Source organism: Thamnophis elegans, chromosome 4 (genome assembly GCF_009769535.1).
Source record: "Thamnophis elegans isolate rThaEle1 chromosome 4, rThaEle1.pri, whole genome shotgun sequence".
Classification (NCBI taxonomy): Eukaryota; Metazoa; Chordata; class Lepidosauria; order Squamata; family Colubridae; genus Thamnophis; species Thamnophis elegans.
The window spans coordinates 41905278-41913012 of NC_045544.1; the positions used below are offsets into that span (position 1 = coordinate 41905278).

Genomic DNA, 7735 nt, shown 5'->3' on the forward strand with positions numbered 1-7735 from the left:
GGCTTATTATCCAGGGAGGTTTTATTTTTGAGGAAACAAGGTAGTTTTGACTATACGCACTTTTGGTGGCAGGGTAATGTGTCTGCTGTCTAGATTAGCCATAGCTTTCCTCCCCAGGAACAAGTGTGTGTGTGTTTTTTTAATTTCTTGGCTGCAGTCTCCATCTGTGGTGATCTTGGAGCCCAGGAAAATAAAATCTGTCACTATTTCCATCTATTTGCCAGGAATTGAGAAGGCCGGATGCCATGATATTAGTTTTCTTAATGTTGAGCTTCAAGCCAATTTTTGCACTCTCCTTCTTCACCCGCATCAAGAGGCTCTTTAGTTCCTCTTCACTTTCTGCCATTAGAGTGCTATCATCTGCATATCTGAGGTTGTTAATATTTCTCCCGGAAATCTTAATTCCAACTTTTGATTCATCTAGCCCCGCCTTTCTCATGATGTGCTCTGCATATAAATTAAACAGGCAGTGTGACAGTATACAGCCTTGCCAGACTTCTTTCCCAATTTTGAACCTATCAGTGGTTCCATATCCAGTTCTCAATATTGCTTCTTGACCCGCATATAGGTTTCTCAAGAGACAAATAAGATGGTCTGGTATTCCCATCTTTTTAAGAACTTGTCACAATTTGTTGTGATCCACACAATCAAAGGCTTTAGCATAGTCAATGAAGCATAAGGAGATGTTTTCTGCAACTCCCTAGCTTTCTCCATGATCCAGCGTATGTTGGCAATTTGATCTTTAGTTCCTGCCTCTTCGAAATCCTGCCTGTACTTCTGGTAGTTTTCAATCCACATACTGCTGGAGCCTACCTTGTAGGATTTTGAGTATAACTTTACTAGCATATGAAATGAGTGCAATGGTGCGGTAGTTTGAACATTCTTTGGCATTGCCCTTCTTTGGAATTGGAATGTAAACTGACCTTTTCCAATCCTGTGGCCACTGTTGAGTTTTCCAAATTTGCTGGCAAATTGAGTGTAGCACTTTTGCTGCATTGTCTTTTAAGATTTTGAATAGCTCAGCTGGAATACCGTCACCTCCACTAGCTTTGTCATTGCTCAGATTTTCTAAGGCCCATTTGACTTCACATTTTAGGATGTCTGGTTCGAGGCCAGTGACTACCCCATCTTGGTTGTCAGGGACATTAAGCTCGTTCTTGTATAGTTCTTCTGTGTAATTTTGCCACCTCTTCTTAATCTCTTCTGCCCCTGTTAGGTCTCTGCCATTTTGGTCCTTTATCATGCTCATATTTGCATGAAATGTTCCTTTCATAGCTCCAATTTTCTTGAAGAGATTCCTGGTCCTCCCTATTCTATTGTTTTCTTCTATTTCTTTACTCTGTTCATTTAAGAAGGCATTCTTATCTCTTCTAGCTATTCTCTGGAATTCTGCATTCAATTGGGTGTATCTTTCTCTTTCTCCCTTGCCTTTCACTTCCCTTCTTTTCTCAGCTATTTGCAAAGCTTCCTCAGACAGCCATTTTGCTTTCTTGCATTTCTCTTTCTTTGGGATGGTTTTAGTTGCTACCTCCTGTACAATGTTGCAAACCTCCATCCATAGTTCTTCAGGGCAGAGACGCAGACATACAGACCAGCTACAAGTATGTTGTTATTCCACAGTCACATAGGAACACTATGAGGAAGCAAGGAAGACAGCAACATGTAAGTATCATCAAAGGATCCCACCAAAGGATAAGGCAGGCCTGAAAAGCCAGCTCAGTGGGAAGAACAAGATCCAGCCATCAACATATATATCCTGCTAGTCATCAAATACCCTGTCAGTATAATCAGCTGGCCAAAGGAAGACACAGAGGCTGACAATGTGAAGACCTGGAAGCTACTCGCAACATATTAAAGTTTTCACTTCAAGTTCAACACCTAGAGGCTGTAGACCAGGTGGGAAAAGGGCAGGCAGGGTCTGGTGAGTGCCAGAGCTACTGCCTTGGATGAAACCCAGAACATTTAGAAATATATCAGCAAGATGGCACTGAAAAATGAGCTTCTGAAAGAAAACCCAAGGCAGCAGCTGGCATGGGAGGAAGAGCAAGCAGAGGAATTGCTATCACAAGATAAGAATATGCATGGGATGTACCAGTAACAGCTGAAGAGGTTGACAGTGGGAAAATCTACCATGGCTGGAAGGGGTTGGACAGCACTGAGGCACTGATCAGAGTAGCACAAAAGCACAGATTCATAGAAGCAGGGATCTAACCGCACTTGACAAGACCCGAGTACAAACTGTGCAGAGAGGCCTCAAAGACAGCCCAAGACATAGTGGCAGGGTCACTATGCAGGATGCAGTGGGAATAGCACTAAGTAACTAGCACTGTGTATAGGAGTGTCTGTCCAGTGTGTGAGCTAGCGTTCCCAAGAGTCAGATGAAAGAAGTCGTAGAAGGCTGCGGAGAAAAACAGGGTTAAGATCCTGTGAGGCTTCGAGATCCAGAAGCAGGGGTGAAATCCAGCAGGTTCTGACAGGTTCTGGAGAACCGGTAGCGGAAATTTTGAGTAGTTCCAAGAACCGGCAAACACCACCTCTGGCTGGCCCCAGAGTGGGGAGGGAATGGAGATTTTGCAGTATCCTTCTCCTGCCACGCCCACCAAGCCACGGCCACAGAATCGGTAGTAAAAAATTTAAATTTCAGAAGGATAGGCAGGTACTGGCCACTCAATCAGACACTGTGGTTATAGATAAGGTCCCAAAACAGTGGTGCTGATAGATATAAGTCAAAGGATAGCAACATCAAGAAGAAGGAGTATGAGAACCTGGAGATATATCAGTGGTAGGAGAAACTAGAGAGGATGTGGAAAGTAAAGGCCAAAGTGGTCCCAGTGATGGTAGAGCACTTAGGACTGTGATTCCTAAGCTGGGACAGTGACTCCAAGAGAGCTCAAGAATATCATCTTCCTTCCTTCCTTCCTTCCTTCCCTATCTACCTACCTACCTACCTACCTACCTACCTACCTACCTACCTATCTCATCTATCTGTAAAAGGGATGACAGTTCAATGAAATTGCACTAATAGCTTTTGGTAGAAGGACATCAATAATGAACATTAAAAATAATCTGAAAGCAGTTCATGTTTCTGATATGCTTGTGGTCTTTTTCTTTTAGCAATGATTATTCCATTTCCCAGACGGGGTCTGGAGGTCCTTTACATTTCCATTTATTTAAAATATTTTTTCCTCTCCCCAGTATTCTACTTTAAAATATGTCAAAATGGAAAGGAGATTAACATTTCTTCCTAAATGTCCTTGGCATGTATGATTCCTACAGATCTTTTGCTCTCCTTAATTACCATGAATTACTTATGTTTAGTGCCTAAATTGAGAGAAAAGTTAGCAACATCTGTTTCATTGTCCAAGGAATAAATTCCTTCCAAGGAATCACTTCCTTGTTTCTCATTTTATATTATGCTCATTTTCCATAAGACATGTAGTTTTCTTGACAGCAGAAAAGCTATTAACATGGAAAAAGGGCATTTCTTCCATATATCTGAGTCTATATATTTCTCTCCATATCTGCAAACACCTCTTGAAATAAATAAACTTATTCTGCAAGAGCCACAATTCCCTGCAGCAGAGTCATATCCAAAATATTCCCCAGGTATGAATTATATCTGGGGCATTCAGTGCAAAATATGAAATGCATCCCACGGAACAAAAACATAGTCTTTAAAGTGTAGAAAATAAATGACAATTCCCTACACAACTCATAGAAAGAAAGAAAAACTGTAGTATGTTTAGAAGCACCAGCATGGAAACATCTTTAGATAACAGTGAAAGTAGATATGAAACATATCTGTAACCTAGGGATAAATTAGATATAATACTGAAGATTAGTGAATAGGATTATCAACCTACATTTATTTTTAACAGAGCTACGGCAAGAAGATGGGGACTATTATATTGTACAATTTTCCAAATGCCTGATCTATTTAATGCTTGTCCCTTTTCTCATATTTTCCTTATCAACACGATAAACCTCTCAAAATTGAGACAGCGCAGGTACCAGTGTGCCATGGGTGTGAAAACTGCGGTCTTCCAGTTATTATGGAATTACAATTCTCAGTAGCTTCAGTCAGCTTGGCCAATACTGAAGGATTCTGGGAGTTGTAGGATAGCTAAACATAGAGGCCTGTGGTTTTCCCACCCCTACTGTGCAACCAAGGTCATAAATTTTTTCCATCCTCGGTTTTTTAGAAACGAAACCTATCATTTATTGCTTTGATAACCACTATTTATATATAATCTTCTTCGTTTCACAGTTTTGTTTTAAACTAGGTTTAACTGCGAAAACTACTATTAATTCAGTCACTTTCTTAGGCCATTGTCAGATGTATATCAGATCTGTCAGAGAAGCAAGCTAAGCATCCTTCCTCCACAGAATAACTGATTATCTTTAAAATAAAGCTGTTAAAACCAGATACAATTTCAAAGGTCTCATAAACCCGGAACCTGCTGAAATCTTGATTAAGAAAGAACGTCACTTAGTTTCAGCCTTACATCAGGAGGATGTACATAGGGGTGGGCTGCTGTGGTTTGCCCAGGTTCAGGAAAACCCATAGCTAAAGCTATGGCCGGTTCAGAAAACCTCCAAATCCAACCCCTGGCTGGCTATTATTGAAGATAACAGAGTTCTGTGTGTCTTCAGTGTTTAGTCATGCCAGCCACAAGACCACAGAGACGTCTTTGGACAGTGCTGGCTGTTCGGCTTTGAAATGGAGATGAGCACCACCCCTTAGAGTCAGGAATGACTAGCACATACTGTATGTGCGAGGGGAACTTTTACCTTATAGATAATCTTAACATTCCAGTCCATCTCTTTCAACATATTTAGCTTTAAAAAAATCCTGACTGGAATTGATCGTACCAAATATTTGTTAACATTCAAAAACTATTTGTAAGAAAGCCATCTTTCAAGCATGTGAATTACCTTGCACCAACCACTTGTGATTTTGAAAAATTCCCCACTGACTTGCTCAGGGATGGACTCAATGCACATACGTACAATGATTGGTGATAAGAGTTGAATAGAATCTATTACAGATGAAATGCGTAAAATAAGGTACACTGTTGTTTGGTCAGCTATATATGATAAAATGTATCCCCTGAAACAGACAATAAATAATGGCACACATCACACCTTTGATGCAGTTCAAAAGAAGGGATCTTAGAGCTGAGTGCTGTAAAAGCCATTGTTACCGGAAGTATTCTCTAGAGCCGGGTTTCCCAAACCATGGCAATTTTAAGATATGTGGATTTCAAAATCAAGGGTGGCTGGGGAATTCTGGGAGCTGAAGTCCACATATCTTAAAGTTAACAAGATTGGGAAAACCCTGCTCTTAGAGTAAGTGGCAATCAAAGGTATCTGCCAGGAAAGTTGCAAAAAAAAAAGATGGTTGGTTTTTATAGTCACATCATGGCATCCAACTTCACTTCTTTTATAATTCTGCAAAATAGCAATAGCACATATGCTTCCACAGCAATGCCAGGATCAATCCATTATTTGAACTGTGTCAGCTATCTTGGGCTTCCAAAATTCCCAATCTCTGGGCTCCAAGTGATTAGCTTGATGGGTATTGAGTGAGCTGGCCTAGCATATTTTACTGTGAAAAATGGCCTCCGGAGGGGGTGCTTATTATTAATGTTTGTGTCTACAATCCACAATCTAAAGCTCTTCAGAGCAAATATGTAATGCAGACCATTGAAGAGTGAAACCCAAATAGGAATATGAAACTATCAATATCCATAAGGTTCACACTGTGGAGAGAAAAATGCTTATGGAAAAATAATCTCAATATTTTTAGAGTGATTCACTCCTTATTAAACATTATTTTGTTAATGATGTGACTTGGGACTATGTAAAGGAATTCAGTCTTCTAGAATAATGCCATTTGTGCCTACTTGGAAGTTGCTCCTTTTACATTAAATATGAATTATTGTAATGTTAGTAGGAATAGGACTGTAGATTTAGAGATACATGTGCTTACACACCCATATGTAAAATTGAAATATACATTTCTGCCTCAGATTTCCAGTAAAAATTGCATAAAGCATCTAGCAACAGTGATGCAATTAAAACAGAGTAATAAACTATAACAATGCAATTAAAGCATAAAATCATGGGAGGTGGATGGAGATAGATTACATTACAGCCAAAACAATATAGATAGTCAGTTAAAACCAACTTCACTATGGTTACAAGTCTGGTTATAAACAAAGATGGTCTCCGGGAAAAAAACTTTTTTTTTTAACTAAGGAAATGAGTTTAGTAGAGATGAGTCTATCTTGACTCTATGACAATTTGCCATGGCCAACTCACTACAGTCAACTCACCATGGCCAACTCGCTACAGCCAACTCACCATGGCCAACTCGCTACAGCCAACTCACCATGGCCAACTGACCACAGCCAACTTGCCATGGCCAACTCACCACGAGACAATTCGTTGTAGGACAAGAGTTACACTAATATCAAAGAAAAGGTGGGATAGAATTATTAAAGAAAGGAAGCAAAAGGAGGGATTGAATGAAATGTGAATGACAAAAATTAAAATATTTATTTTGACTAATTAAATTTAATTGTTAAATTGTCCTGCGGCTAGTTGACCACTGGCAAGTTGGCCATGACAAGTTGTCCCAATACAAGTTGTCCATGGGGAGTTGGCTATGGAGAGTTGGCTATAGTGAGTTGGCTGCAACAAGTTGGGTTTGGCAATTTGTCCCATTCCAGGCTATCTTATGCCTTCCTAGTCAAAGCCATCCAGAGCCTAAGAGCAACCGATGAAAAGGCCTTCTCTTCCGGTCTTGTCAAATATGCTTTTAGTTGGTGACAGACTAGACAAACAGCTTTTTCTGAGAATCCCAATGCCCTCCATTCCAAGTTACATCATTAACAAAAAATACTTTGAGAAACATCTCAAAGTATATTTATGGGATTAATCAAACATTCGTGCCCTACTTTTCTGAAAATTGTTCACGGGCTTGCAAATACAATATCAATAAGCCTGATAAAGACAAAAGCAAAAGCCGTACATTAAAAAAAAAGCCATCAGCGGTATGGCTTTAAAGCAGAAATGACCCACTTAAAAATAAAAATCATAGAGATAAGTTAAACATTGAGACACTGTTAGAAATGTCTTCAGCAGACATCAGAGGCTGATTTCCAGACTGTAGGCTGTCAGGATAAAGGGACAATTTTCCTAGGATAGAGGTAAAAAGAAAGAAAGCTAATTGCAGATTCTTATCAATTCCTGTAGAGGGAATAGAAGGGCCATAATGGTGGAAGCAGAAAGGCAGTAAAAGATCTGGAATTTAATGATTTATCACTATATATTTCTTTAAAGGCACGTGCTCTGGAAGAACTGTATAAAGGGAATTGGACAACATGCTTGATTTTGAATTGATTCCAGAGCATCAACTATTCTGAACAGAATAATGCAAAAATCTCTACATTTGGTGTCATGGAGAACACCAGGTTAAGAACCCCCAGTGTCCCTGGGACAACAATTTTGTCAGCAAAAAACAATCACAACCCCCCCACACACACCTATTTTGACATAGAGCTCTAACACTAAACCACGGTCTCTGTTCTTATGTGTGATAAAAACAAGGGTCAGCTAAACCATAAAGTTAATCAAGCACTGGATCCCACCTAAAACGTATTTAGCAAATTTTACATCATTACAAATCTGAATTTTATTATAGACAACCTGACACTGATAACTATTTCAA

General features: G+C 39.6%; 1 pseudogene; it reads right to left on the bottom strand.

The window, feature by feature from the left end:
- Window positions 1-622: 622 nt before the first annotated feature.
- LOC116507319 lies at window positions 623-1306 on the bottom strand (annotated as a pseudogene).
- Window positions 1307-7735: the final 6429 nt, after the last annotated feature.